The sequence below is a fragment of the Oncorhynchus clarkii genome, chromosome 2, assembly GCF_045791955.1.
Source record: "Oncorhynchus clarkii lewisi isolate Uvic-CL-2024 chromosome 2, UVic_Ocla_1.0, whole genome shotgun sequence".
Taxonomy (NCBI): domain Eukaryota; kingdom Metazoa; phylum Chordata; class Actinopteri; order Salmoniformes; family Salmonidae; genus Oncorhynchus; species Oncorhynchus clarkii.
The window spans coordinates 57,501,287-57,516,985 of NC_092148.1; positions in this window are offsets into that span (position 1 = coordinate 57,501,287).

Sequence of the window (15,699 nt, forward strand, 5' to 3'; positions counted from 1 at the left end):
CAAGCACTGTAATAACCAGGGTCGGAGCTGGGACAGCTCGGCTTCAGAAAGCCATCATTGTCCATCAGATGCTCTCCAGCCTGGAGAAACAAGAGTTTAGCGAAATCAACGTAATCCATTACTGCAGTGTTTTCTGAGCTATGAATATCTTCAGTTTGTCTGTCCTTGGAGAGGCTGTGAGGAGTACTGGAGGACCCCAGAGCTGCTCCCCAATTTATCCTACAGGCAGGTGTGATATGGCACCATCAGGGTGCCTGGACTTCAAAGTGCCCAAGTACAGATCACACTAGACTTACGGAGTTCCTGGGAAACACCATCCTAGAGCCAGGTGTTAGGTGGCAGGCAGATTAGAATGAAATATGCATCAAGTTCAAGAATTCATGGTGGGAGAGATTATTGTTTTTAACAATTCACTAAATTGGGCAGTATCGGATAGGAATGTATTGATTATTTAATATGCACAGATGTATTGATTAATTAATATGGACAGAGGACAAAAACTGGTTGAATCAAGGTTGTTTCCACACCATAAAAAAAGCAATGTGATGACGCTGAATCAATGTGGAAAACTGGTTGAATCAAGGTTGTTTCCACACCATAAAAAAAGCAATGTGATGACGCTGAATCAATGTGGAAAACTGGTTGAATTAAGGTTGTTTCCACACCATAAAAAAAGCAATGTGATGGCGCTGAATCAATGTGGAAAACTGGTTGAATCAAGGTTGTTTCCACACCATAAAAAAAGCAATGTGATGACGCTGAATCAATGTGGAAAACTGGTTGAATCAAGGTTGTTTCCACACCATAAAAAAAGCAATGTGATGACGCTGAATCAATGTGGAAAACTGGTTGAATCAAGGTTGTTTCCACACCATAAAAAAAGCAATGTGATGGCGCTGAATCAATGTGGAAAACTGGTTGAATCAAGGTTGTTTCCACACCATAAAAAAAGCAATGTGATGACGCTGAATCAATGTGGAAAACTGGTTGAATCAAGGTTGTTTCCACACCATAAAAAAAAAAAGCAATGTGATGACGCTGAATCAATGTGGAAAACTGGTTGGATTTGCAAAAAGTCTTCCTTTTTTTAACCATTTTTTTTGTTTGATTTCACAGTGAAATTATTTGACAACGTAACCACATGTAAATCAAAACTAGACGTTGAACTGACGTCTGTGCCCAGTGGGTGGGGACTGTTAAAAACAGTTATAATTATTATATTTGTGTTTTGGAATGCAGATTATGCAAATAACTATAAAAACCCAAATACTATCCTACATCTACATAACACATTGCCGGCCTTCAGCAGAATCTTGTCATTCTCAATGACCAATAGTCCCATGGCTCTCAGCAGACCTCACTGGTAAAAGAAGTGTGCCAGCTGTAATGTGTGAAGTTCACACCTCTCCTCTGTTTAGACAAGCAGACAACTCCTACACTGCCTTGGGAAATATATAGGGAATATAGCTGTTTTGACTATTATTTGCCAACCGTATTGTTTGTTTTTTCTCCCTTCATGCTGAGTACATTAAATGTTGTATCACAATTTATAGCGAGTCTTGTTCTGAAGAGATTGGCTCTGCCAAGATCAAGGTGATGGGTGACTTTCTATGCAGCAATTGAATTAGTCACTGGATGCAAAAATAAATAATTGTCTGGGGATGTCTCAATGCGATATCACACATGTGGGTGAAAACTAGTCTATAGTAATTGTCTGTATACAAAACTTGAAACTGGGCTCTAATGACAACTTTTGGAAAGAGTAATTTGATCATAAACAACCTCTAACTCCTTTTCCATATTCATAACCCCTGTGCACAGAAATAACATTGTGTTTTTGTGGTCTTAGCTGTGTTTCTGGGCCTGAGGTGCTATTTGGCACCTCTACCTTTCCCACCCCGGGAGTGTGGATTGCAGTGGTTGTGGAACCGGTCATAAGAGAATGTTCCCACAGAAGAGAGTCACATTTAGCCCCTTCCCTCATAGGTGTAGAGCTGTGTTGATGAGACCTAAAACATGGCCAGAATACACACACACACACACACACACACACACACACACATAGCGTGTCTCACAGCAACACAACCAATGGTTCTTATTAATTTCTACAGTGAGTACAAATATAATGCCCACATTCCACAGTAGAGCCAAATTTGGCAATAAAAGAAGGAGAATGGGTAGAATTAAAACTACTAGAGTAGTTGACTCTCCACTGACTGATTTCGTTCTATTTTTTTAAAGGAAGCATGGTGAGTGAGGAGACACCTCTGTGGCACTGACAGAACTGACAGATGCACTGAAGAACAGGTCAGAAGGTAACATTCCCGTCTCCTCTCATAACCTCAGCCTAACCTCTAAATCTGACCCTTCTGAATGTATTTCAAATGTAATATTATGAGTGTTTAGCTACTGGCTAGTTCACCGAGGTTAGTGAAGCCAAAATATGAGACATAGTTCTTTGCCATGACTTTGTATCGTAGTAATATTTTGTCGGTGTTACATTTTCTAACACTCATAACTTTTTGTATTATCAATTTTGAATGATTAAATATTATTTTTGTATGTTTTCTTTTCTTTTGTTGTATATACTTCTCAACTCTAGAGGAGATTTCTAACATGTGATGATGGTCCCTTTAACCAGAATAAGGGATAAGCATAAGAAAATATTGCCATCTTTATGATCTTAGGTTGATTAGCAAATCAACGTGAACTAGTTTTATTCCCAGCTTGCATGGTGAATTGTATATTTCAGGTAAACGACATAAGTCTAATTCCTTTCCTTTGTTGGTGTGTTTGGCTGGTTTAAGCTTTCTATTAACACATCAAATGACCTTGGCAAGCTGATGAAACAGGCGCTTCATTTTAATTCCTCAGATATCCAACACCTCACCTCTCCAGTGATATGCATATCCTAGCTCATCCTCTCTCACATTAGGGTTGTTAAGATAAGGGATCATACTCTCTCTCCAGACTGAGAGGTGCCAAAGCGGTGTCTCTATTGACCTGAGGATCAGTTTGTCTCTCTGCGGCTTGATACATAACTGATACATAGCTGATGCATAGATTATGGCTAAATATCTAATGCATGGCAGATACATAGTTGTTGATATCTAGCTGTTACATAGTTTTTATTTAACTAGGCAAGTCAGTTAAGAACACATTCTTATTACAATGACATCCTACTCCAGCCAAACCTTGGCCAATTGTGCACCGCCTGAAGGGACTCCCAATCATGGCTGGATGAGATACAGCCTGGAATCGAACCAGGGAATGTAGGAATGCCTCTTGCATGTAGTGCCTTAGACCGCTGCGCCACTCAGAAGTTGATACTGAAACATAGCTGTTGATACCTAACTGTTACATAGTTGATACATAGGTGATACTGTTACATAGTTGACACATAGTTGATAAATAGTTGATACATAGTTGATACATAGTTGATACATAGTTGATACATTGTTGATACATAGTTGATGCATAGTTGATACATAGTTTATACTGTTACATAGTTGAGACATAATTGATATTGTTACATAGTTGATAAATAGTTGATACATAGTTGATACATAGTTGATACTGTTACATAGTTGATACATAGTTGATACATAGTTGATACAGAGTTGATACATAATTTATACTTTTACATAGGTGATACATAGTTGATACATAGGTGATACAAAGTTGATACATAGTTGATACTGTTACAAAGCTGTTACATAAGTCGCAATTGTAAATGAGAACTTGTTCTCAACTTGCCTACCTGGTTAAATAAAGGTGAAATAAATAAAAATAAACATAGTTGATACTGTTACATACAGTTAAAGTTGGAAGTTTACATACACTTAGGTTGGAGTCATTAAAACGTGTTTTTCAACCACTCCACAAATGTCTTGTTAGCAAACTGTAGTTTTGGCAAGTCAGTTAGGACATCTACTTTGTGCATGGCACAAGTAATTTTTCCAATAATTGTTTACAGACAAATTATTTAACTTATAATTCACTGTATCACAATTCCAGGGGATCAGACGTTTACATACAATACGTTGACTGTGCCTTTAAACAGCTTGGAAAATTCCAGAAAAGTATGTCATGGCTTTAGAAGCTTCTGATAGGCTAATTGCCGTCATTTGAGTCAATTGGAGGTGTACCTGTGAATGTATTTCAAGGCCTACCTTCACACTCAGTGCCTCTTTGCTTGACGTCATGGGAAAATCAAAAGAAATCAGCCAAGACCTCAGAAAACAAATTGTAGACCTCCACAAGTCTGGTTCATCCTTGGGAGCAATTTCCAAACGCCTGAAGGTACCACGTTCATCTGTACAAACAATAGTACGCAAGTATAAACACCATGGGACCACGCAGCCGTCATACCTCTCAGGAAAGAGACGCATTCTGTCTCCTAGAGATTAATGTACTTAGGTGCTAAAAGTGCAAATCAATCCCGGAACAACAGCAAAGGACCTTGTGAAGATGCTGGAGGAAACAGGTACAAAAGTATCTATATCCACAGAGTCTTATATCGACTTAACCTGAAAGGCTGCTCAGCAAGGAAGAAGCCACTGCTCCAAAACCCCCATGAAAAAGCCAGACTACGGTTTGCAACTGCACATGGGGACAAAGATCTTACTTATTGGAGAAATGTCCTCTGATCTGATGAAACAAAAATAGAACTGTTTGGCCATAATGACCATCATTATGTTTGGAAGAAAAAGGGTGAGGCTTGGAAGCCAAAGAACACCATCCCAACAGTGAAACACGGGGGTGGCAGCATCATGTTGTGGGGGTGCTTTGCTGGAGGAGGGGCTGGTGCACTTCACAAAATAGATGCATAATGAGGAAGGAAAATAATGTGGATATATTGAAACATCTCAAGACATCAGTCAGGAAGTTAAAGCCTCAATCCTATGGCCCCATCCTATAGAAAATTGTGGGCAGAACTGAAAAAGCATGTGCGAGCAAGAAGGCCTACAAACCTGACTCAGTTACGCCAACTCTGTCGGGAATGGGCCAGAATTCACCCAACTTATTGTGGGAAGCTTGTGGAAGGATACCCAAAACATTTGACCTAAGTTTTCTATTATTCAGACATTTCACATTCTTAAAATAAAGTGGTGATCCTAACTGACCTAAGACAGGGAATTTTTAATAGGTTTAAATGTCAGCAATTTTGAAAAACTGAGTTTAAATGTATTTGGTGTATGTAAACTTCCGGCATCAACTGTAGTTGATACTGTTACATAGTTGATACATAGTAGACAAATAGTTGATACTGTTACACAGTTGATACATAGTTGATACTGTTACAAAACGGATACATAGTTGATAGACAGTTGATGCTGTTACATAGTTGACACATAGTTGATACTGTTGCATAGTTGATACATAGTTGATACTGTTACATAGTTGATACATAGTTGATACATGGTTGATACATAGTTGATACTGTTACATAGTTGATACATAGTTGATACATGGTTGATACATAGTTGATGCTGTTACATAGTTGATACATAGTTGATGCTGTTACATAGTTAATACACAGTTGATACTGTTACATAGTTGATACAGTTACATAGTTGATACATGGTTGACACATAGTTGATACCGTTACATAGTTGATACTGTTACATAGTTGATACATAATTGATAGTGTTACATAGTTGATACATAGTTGATACAGTTACATAGTTGATACATGGTTGACACATAGTTGATACCGTTACATAGTTGATACTGTTACATAGTTGATACATAGTTGATACTGTTACAACGCTAAAACATAGATGATACATATTTGATACATAGTTTATACTGTTCCATAGTTGATACATAGTTGATACATTGTTGATACATAGTTGATGCATAGTTGATACATAGTTTATACTGTAACATAGTTGATACATAATTGATATTGTTACATAGTTGATAAATAGTTGATACATAGTTGATACATAGTTGATACTGTTACATAGTTGATACATAGTTGATACAGAGTTGATACATAATTTATACTTTTACATAGGTGATACATAGTTGATACATAGGTGATACAAAGTTGATACATAGTTGATACTGTTACAAAGCTGTTACATAGGTCACAATTGTATATGAGAACTTGTTCTCAACTTGCCTACCTGGTTAAATAAAGGTGAAATAAATAAAAATAAACATAGTTGATACTGTTACATACAGTTAAAGTTGGAAGTTTACATACACTTAGGTTGGAGTCATTAAAACTTGTTTTTCAACCACTCCACAAATGTCTTGTTAGCAAACTGTAGTTTTGGCAAGTCAGTTAGGACATCTACTTTGTGCATGGCACAAGTAATTTTTCCAATAATTGTTTACAGACAAATTATTTAACTTATAATTCACTGTATCACAATTCCAGGGGATCAGACGTTTACATACAATACGTTGACTGTGCCTTTAAACAGCTTGGAAAATTCCAGAAAAGTATGTCATGGCTTTAGAAGCTTCTGATAGGCTAATTGCCGTCAGTTGAGTCAATTGGAGGTGTACCTGTGAATGTATTTCAAGGCCTACCTTCACACTCAGTGCCTCTTTGCTTGACGTCATGGGAAAATCAAAAGAAATCAGCCAAGACCTCAGAAAACAAATTGTAGACCTCCACAAGTCTGGTTCATCCTTGGGAGCAATTTCCAAACGCCTGAAGGTACCACGTTCATCTGTACAAACAATAGTACGCAAGTATAAACACCATGGGACCACGCAGCCGTCATACCTCTCAGGAAAGAGACGCATTCTGTCTCCTAGAGATTAATGTACTTAGGTGCTAAAAGTGCAAATCAATCCCGGAACAACAGCAAAGGACCTTGTGAAGATGCTGGAGGAAACAGGTACAAAAGTATCTATATCCACAGAGTCTTATATCGACTTAACCTGAAAGGCTGCTCAGCAAGGAAGAAGCCACTGCTCCAAAACCCCCATGAAAAAGCCAGACTACGGTTTGCAACTGCACATGGGAACAAAGATCTTACTTATTGGAGAAATGTCCTCTGATCTGATGAAACAAAAATAGAACTGTTTGGCCATAATGACCATCATTATGTTTGGAAGAAAAAGGGTGAGGCTTGGAAGCCAAAGAACACCATCCCAACAGTGAAACACGGGGGTGGCAGCATCATGTTGTGGGGGTGCTTTGCTGGAGGAGGGGCTGGTGCACTTCACAAAATAGATGCATAATGAGGAAGGAAAATAATGTGGATATATTGAAACATCTCAAGACATCAGTCAGGAAGTTAAAGCCTCAATCCTATGGCCCCATCCTATAGAAAATTGTGGGCAGAACTGAAAAAGCATGTGCGAGCAAGAAGGCCTACAAACCTGACTCAGTTACACCAACTCTGTCGGGAATGGGCCAGAATTCACCCAACTTATTGTGGGAAGCTTGTGGAAGGATACCCAAAACATTTGACCTAAGTTTTCTAGTATTCAGACATTTCACATTCTTAAAATAAAGTGGTTATCCTAACTGACCTAAGACGGGGAATTTTTAATAGGTTTAAATGTCAGTAATTTTGAAAAACTGAGTTTAAATGTATTTGGTGTATGTAAACTTCCGGCATCAACTGTAGTTGATACTGTTACATAGTTGATACATAGTAGACACATAGTTGATACTGTTGCATAGTTGATACATAGTTGATACATGGTTGATACATAGTTGATGCTGTTACATAGTTGATACATAGTTGATGCTGTTACATAGTTAATACACAGTTGATACTGTTACATAGTTGATACAGTTACATAGTTGATACATGGTTGACACATAGTTGATACCGTTACATAGTTGATAGTGTTACATAGTTGATACATAATTGATAGTGTTACATAGTTGATACATAGTTGATACAGTTACATAGTTGATACATGGTTGACACATAGTTGATACCGTTACATAGTTGATACTGTTACAACGCTGATACATAGATGATACATAGTTGATACATATTTTATACTGTTCCATAGCTGATACATAGTTGATACTGTTACATAGTTGATATATAGTTGATACATAGTTGGTACTGTTACATAGTTGATACTGTTACGGTTTTCTTGCGGTGAAGGAGAGTCTGACCAGAACACCCCCCCCCCCCCCCCCCCCGGAGGGTCCGGGTGGGCGTCTGTCGACGGTGGCGGCTCCGGCGCGGGACGTGGACCCTACTCTAACAAAGTCTTAGTCCATTTTCCTTGCGTCCTTAGATAGGCGACCCTCGCCGCCGACCTTGGCCTAGTAGTCCTCACCAAGGGCCCCACTGGACTGAGGGGCAGCTCGGGACTGAGGTAGCTCGGGACTGAGGGGTAGCTCGGGACTGAGGGGTAGCTCGGGATAGAGGGGTAGCTCAGCACTGAGAGGAAGCTCAGCACTGAGAGGAAGCTCAGCACTGAGAGGAAGCTCAGGCAGGTAGTTGGCTCTGGCAGATCCTGGCTGGCTGGCAGTTCTGGCAGATCCTGGCTGACTGGCAGTTCTGGCAGATCCTGGCTGACTGGCGGCTCTGGCTGCTCCATGCTGACTGGCGGCTCTGGCTGCTCCATGCTGACTGGCGGCTCTGGCTGCTCCATGCTGACTGGCGGCTCTGGCTGCTCCATGCTGACTGGCGGCTCTGGCTGCTCCATGCTGACTGGCGGCTCTGGCTGCTCCATGCTGACCGGCGGCTCTGGCTGCTCCATGCAGACCGGCGGCTCTGGCTGCTCCATGCAGACTGGCAGCTCCTTGCAGACTGGCAGCTCCTTGCAGACTGGCAGCTCCTTGCAGACTGGCAGCTCTGGACAGGCGGGAGACTCTGGCAGCGCTGTAGAGGCGGAAGGCTCTGGCAGCGCTAAACAGGCGGGAGACTCCGGCAGCGCTGGAGAGGAGGAAGGCTTTGGCAGCGCTAGATAGGCGGGAGACTCTGGCAGCGCTGGAGAGGAGGAAGGCTCTGGCAGCGCTGGACAGGCGAGGCGCACTGTAGGCCTGATGCGTGGTGCTGGCACTGGTGACACTGGGCCGAGAACACGCACAGGAAGCCTGGTGCGGGGAGCTGCCACCGGAGGGCTGGTGCGTGGAGGTGGTACTGGATAGACCGGACCGTGCAGGCGCACTGGAGCTCTTGAGCACCGAGCCTGCCCAACCTTACCTGGCTCGATGCCCACTTTAGCCCGGCCGATACGAGGAGCTGGTATGTACCGCACCGGGCTATGCACCCGCACTGGAGACACCGTGCGCACCACAGCGTAACACGGTCCCTGCCCGGTCTCTCTAGCCCCCCGGTAAGCACAGGAAGCTGGCGTAGGTATACTCCCTGTGAGCCCCCCCCCCAACAAATGTTTGGGGCTGACTCTCGGGCTTCCTCCGCGTCGCCGTGCTGCCTCCAGTTCTTCTTTGGGGCGGTGATATTCTCCAGGCTGTGCCCAGGGTCCTTTTCCGTCCAATATCTCCTCCCAAGTCCAGAAGTCCTGTGATCGCTGCTCCTCCTGCCGCTGCCTGTCACCACGCCGCTTGGTCCTGTTGTGGTGGGTGATTCTGTTACGGTTTTCTTGCGGTGAAGGAGAGTCGGACCAAAATGCAGCGTGGTATTCTTGATACATTTTTAATAACGATGAAAAAACGAACAATACAAAAACAACAAACGTAACGTGAAAACCTATACAGCCTATCTGGTGCAAACAAACACAGAGACAGGAACAATCACCCACGAAACACTCAAAGAATGTGGCTGCCTAAATATGGTTCCCAATCAGAGACAACGATAAACACCTGCCTCTGATTGAGAACCACTCCAGACAGCCATAGACTATACTAGATACCCCTAGTAAGCCACAAACCCAATACCTAACAAAAACCCCAAGACAAAACACACCACATACAAAACCCATGTCACACCCTGGCCTGACTAAATTAATAAAGAAAACACAAAATACTAAGACCAGGGCGTGACAGATACATAGTTGATACATAGTTGATGCTGTTAAATAGTTGATACTGGTCCATAGTTGATACATAGTTCAAATCAAATCAAATCAAATCAAATTTTATTTGTCACATACACATGGTTAGCAGATGTTAATGCGAGTGTAGCGAAATGCTTGTGCTTCTAGTTCCGACAATGCAGTAATAACCAACAAGTAATCTAACTAACAATTCCAAAACTACTGTCTTGTACACAGTGTAAGGGGATAAAAAATATGTACATAAGGATATATGAATGAGTGATGGTACAGAGCAGCATAGGCAAGATACAGTAGATGGTATCGAGTACAGTATATACATATGAGATGAGTATGTAAACAAAGTGGCATAGTTAAAGTGGCTAGTGATACATGTATTACATAAGGATACAGTCGATGATATAGAGTACAGTATATACGTATGCATATGAGATGAATAATGTAGGGTAAGTAACATTATATAAGGTAGCATTGTTTAAAGTGGCTAGTGATATATTTACATAATTTCCCATCAATTCCCATTATTAAAGTGGCTGGAGTTGAGTCAGTGTCAGTGTGTTGGCAGCAGCCACTCAATGTTAGTGGTGGCTGTTTAACAGTCTGATGGCCTTGAGATAGAAGCTGTTTTTCAGTCTCTCGGTCCCAGCTTTGATGCACCTGTACTGACCTCGCCTTCTGGATGATAGCGGGGTGAACAGGCAGTGGCTCGGGTGGTTGATGTCCTTGATGATCTTTATGGCCTTCCTGTGACATCGGGTGGTGTAGGTGTCCTGGAGGGCAGGTAGTTTGCCCCCGGTGATGCGTTGTGCAGACCTCACTACCCTCTGGAGAGCCTTACGGTTGAGGGCGGAGCAGTTGCCGTACCAGGCGGTGATACAGCCCGCCAGGATGCTCTCGATTGTGCATCTGTAGAAGTTTGTGAGTGCTTTTGGTGACAAGCCGAATTTCTTCAGCCTCCTGAGGTTGAAGAGGCGCTGCTGCGCCTTCTTCACAATGCTGTCTGTGTGAGTGGACCAATTCAGTTTGTCTGTGATGTGTATGCCGAGGAACTTAAAACTTGCTACCCTCTCCACTACTGTTCCATCGATGTGGATAGGGGGGTGTTCCCTCTGCTGTTTCCTGAAGTCCACAATCATCTCCTTAGTTTTGTTGACGTTGAGTGTGAGGTTATTTTCCTGACACCACACTCCGAGGGCCCTCACCTCCTCCCTGTAGGCCGTCTCGTCGTTGTTGGTAATCAAGCCTACCACTGTTGTGTCGTCCGCAAACTTGATGATTGAGTTGGAGGCGTGCGTGGCCACGCAGTCGTGGGTGAACAGGGAGTACAGGAGAGGGCTCAGAACGCACCCTTGTGGGGCCCCAGTGTTGAGGATCAGCGGGGTGGAGATGTTGTTGCCTACCCTCACCACCTGGGGGCGGCCCGTCAGGAAGTCCAGTACCCAGTTGCACAGGGCGGGGTCGAGACCCAGGGTCTCGAGCTTGATGACGAGCTTGGAGGGTACTATGGTGTTGAATGCCGAGCTGTAGTCAATGAACAGCATTCTCACATAGGTATTCCTCTTGTCCAGATGGGTTAGGGCGGTGTGCAGTGTGGTTGAGATTGCATCGTCTGTGGACCTATTTGGGCGGTAAGCAAATTGGAGTGGGTCTAGAGTGTCAGGTAGGGTGGAGGTGATATGGTCCTTGACTAGTCTCTCAAAGCACTTCATGATGACGGAAGTGAGTGCTACGGGGCGGTAGTCGTTTAGCTCAGTTACCTTAGCTTTCTTGGGAACAGGAACAATGGTGGCCCTCTTGAAGCATGTGGGAACAGCAGACTGGTATAGGGATTGATTGAATATGTCCGTAAACACACCGGCCAGCTGGTCTGCGCATGCTCTGAGGGCGCGGCTGGGGATGCCGTCTGGGCCTGCAGCCTTGCGAGGGTTAACACGTTTAAATGTCTTACTCACCTCGGCTGCAGTGAAGGAGAGACCGCATGTTTTCGTTGCAGGCCGTGTCAGTGGCACTGTATTGTCCTCAAAGCGGGCAAAAAAGTTATTTAGTCTGCCTGGGAGCAGGACATCCTGGTCCGTGACTGGGCTGGATTTCTTCCTGTAGTCCGTGATTGACTGTAGACCCTGCCACATGCCTCTTGTGTCTGAGCCGTTGAATTGAGATTCTACTTTGTCTCTGTACTGACGCTTAGCTTGTTTGATAGCCTTGCGGAGGGAATAGCTGCACTGTTTGTATTCGGTCATGTTACCAGACACCTTGCCCTGATTAAAAGCAGTGGTTCGCGCTTTCAGTTTCACGCGAATGCTGCCATCAATCCACGGTTTCTGGTTAGGGAATGTTTTAATCGTTGCTATGGGAACGACATCTTCAACGCACGTTCTAATGAACTCGCACACCGAATCAGCGTATTCGTATTCGCATTCGTCAATGTTGATACTGTTACATAGTTGATACATAGTTGATGCTGTTACTTAGTTGATACATAGTTGATACATAGTTGATACTGTTACATAGTTGAAACATAGTTGATACATAGTTGATACTGTTACATAGTTGAAACATAGTTGATACTGTTACATAGTTGATACATAGTTGATACATAGTTGATACTGTTACATAGTTGAAACATAGTTGATACTGTTACATAGTTGAAACATAGTTGATACTGTTACATAGTTGATACATAGTTGATACATGGTTGATACTGTTACATAGTTGAAACATAGTTGATACATAGTTGATACTGTTACATAGTTGAAACATAGTTGACACTGATACATAGTTGATACATAGTTGATGCTGTTACGTAGTTGATACATAGTTGATACATAGTTGATACATAGGTGATACTGTTACATAGTTGATACATAGTTGATACTGTTACATAGTTGATACATAGTTGATACTGTTACAACGCTGATACATAGTTGATACATAGTTGATACATAGTTGATACATAGGTGATACTGTTACATAGTTGATACATAGTTGATACTGTTACATAGTTGATACATAGTTGATACTGTTACAACGCTGATACATAGTTGATACATAGTTGATACTGTTACACAGTTGATACATAGTTGATAATGTCACAACGCTGATACATAGTTGATACTGTTACATAGTTGATACACAGTCGATACATAATTGATACATAGTTGATACTGTTACATAGTTGATACTGTTACATAGTTGATACATACTTGATGCTGTTACATAGTTGATATATAGTTGATACATAGTTGATACTGTTACATAGTTGATACTGTTACATAGTTGATACATAGGTGATACATAGTTGATGCTGTTACATTGTTGATACATAGTTGATACTGTTACATAGTTGAAACATAGTTGATACTGTTACATAGATGATGCATAGTTTATACTGTTCCATAGCTGATACATAGTTGATACATAGTTGATACATAGTTGGTACTGTTACATATTTGATACATAGTTGATACATAGTTGATGCTGTTAAATAGTTGATACTGTTACATAGTTGATACATAGTTGATACTGTTACAACGCTGATACATAGTTGATACATAGTTGATACATAGTTGATACTGTTACATAGTTGATACACAGTTGATAATGTTACAACGCTGATACAAAGATGATAGAAAGTTTAAACTGTTCCATAGCTGATACATAGTTGATGCTGTTACATAGTTGATACACAGTTGATACATAGTTGATACTGTTACATAGTTGATGCTGTTACATAGTTGATGCTGTTACATAGTTGATATATAGTTGATACATAGTTGATACTGTTACATAGTTGATACTGTTACATAGTTGATACAAAGGTGATACATAGTTGATGCTGTTACATAGATGATACATAGTTGATACTGTTACATAGTTGAAACATAGTTGATACTGTTACATAGAGGATGCATAGTTGATACTGTTACACAGTTGATACATAGTTTATATATAGTTTATACTGTTACATAGCTGATACGTAGTTGATACATAGTTCATACTTTTACATAGTTGATACATAGTTAATACTGTTACATAGTTGATACTGTTACATAGTTGATACATAGTTGATACATAGTTGATACTGTAACATAGTTGATACATTGTTGATCCTGTTACATAGTTGATACTGTTAAGTAGTTGATACATTGTTGATACATAGTTGATACATAGTTAATACTGTTACATAGTTGCCACATAGTTAATACTGTTACATAGTTGATACTGTTACATCGTTGATACTGTTACTTAGTTGATACATAGTTGATACATAGTTGATCCTGTTACATAGTTGATACTGTTACGTAGTTGATACATAGTTGATACATAGTTGATACATGGTGGATACTGTTACATAGTTGATACATAGTTGATACTGTTATATAGTTGATACATAGTTGATACCGTTACATATTTGATACATAGTTGATACATGGTTGATACTGTTACATAGTTGATACTGTTACATAGTTGATATGTAGTTGATGCTGTTACATAGTTGATACATGGTTGATACTGTTACATAGTTGATATGTAGTTGATGCTGTTACATAGTTGATACATCGTTGATTCTGTTACATAGTTGATACTGTTACATAGTTGATACATAGTTGATACATAGTTGATACGTAGTTGATGCTGTTAGATAGTTGATACATAGTTGATACATTGTTGATACTGTTACATAGTTGATACTGTTAGATTGTTGATACATAGTTGATACATAGGTTATACATAGTTGTTACATAGTTGATACATGGTTGAAACTGTTACATAGTTGATGCTGTTACATAGTTGATACATAGTTGATACATAGTTGATAGTGTTACATAGTTGATACCTAGTTGATACATAGTTGATACTGTTACATAGTTGTTACTGTTACATAGTTGATACATAGTTGATTCATAGTTGATACATAGTTGCTACTGTTACACAGTTGATTCATAGTTGATGCATAGTTGATACTGTTACATAGTTGATATTGTTACATTGTTGATACATAGTTGATCATGTTACATAGGTGATACTGTTACATAGTTGATTAGTTGATACTGTTACATAGTTGATACATAGTTGATACATAATTGATAATGTTACATAGGTGATACTGTTACATAGTTGATACATAGTTGATGCTGTTACATAGTTGATACAAAGTTGATTCTGTTACATAGTTGATACGTAGTTGATACTGTTACATAGTTGATACTGTTACATAGTTGATACATAGTTTATACTGTTACATAGTTGATACTGTTACATAGCTGATACGTAGTTGATGCTGTTACATAGTTGATACATAGTTGACTCTGTTACATAGTTGATGCATAGTTTATACTGTTACATAGTTGATACATAGTTGATACTGTTACATAGTTGATACATAGTTGATATTGTTACATAGTTGATACATAGTTGATACGTAGTTGATTCATAGTTGATACATAGTTGTTACTGTTACACAGTTGATTCATAGTTGATACATAGTTGATACTGTTACATAGTTGATACATAGTTGATTCATAGTTGTTACTGTTACACAGTTGATTCATAGTTGATACATAGTTGATACTGTTACATAGTTGATATTGTTACATAGTTGATACATAGTTGATACATAGTTGTTACTGTTACACAGTTGATTCATAGTTGATACATAGTTGATACTGTTACATAGTTGATATTGTTACATTGTTGATACATAGTTGATCATGTTACATAGGTGATACTGTTACATAGTTGATT